Here is a 456-nt window from a genome sequence, read left to right as displayed (position 1 = left end):
ACTCCTACCATTCCATTTTAATTTCTACTTCTTCCTCTAAAAGAAAAAAAATGGCATCTGGTATCTGCCTTATTGACAAAGGAATAGCAAATTCTAATATCTAGTTTTCCTTGTGTACCCAGAAGAGACAGGCTGAGGATACAGTGTCATAGGGAAGATGAAGGGGAATATTGGTGTGAGGAGCTAAGCATTAAGCTTGGCAACAAATGAGCTGATAGATAATAGCTTTCAGAATGGGGGTATGGGCAGGAGTGAGGCATCATTATGGGGGCAAGCAAGGGGCTCCATTAGTAGCTAATGGTTCATTATCAAAAACTGACCATGAAATGCACTAGGGAATATTGGCTTCTAGCCCTACCTTTAATTTCCATGCTCTCAAATGAGGGTACCAGGCTCACACTTTGAAAATTACAGCTTTCAAAGGACCAAGATGCACAGAAGCATACACAGGCAATC

Source organism: Phascolarctos cinereus, unplaced genomic scaffold (genome assembly GCF_003287225.1).
Source record: "Phascolarctos cinereus isolate Bilbo 61053 unplaced genomic scaffold, phaCin_HiC Scaffold_4;HRSCAF=312, whole genome shotgun sequence".
In the NCBI taxonomy this organism is placed as follows: Eukaryota; Metazoa; Chordata; class Mammalia; order Diprotodontia; family Phascolarctidae; genus Phascolarctos; species Phascolarctos cinereus.
The sequence above is the reverse complement of the archived record's forward strand: the minus strand, read 5'-3'. Positions refer to the sequence as shown.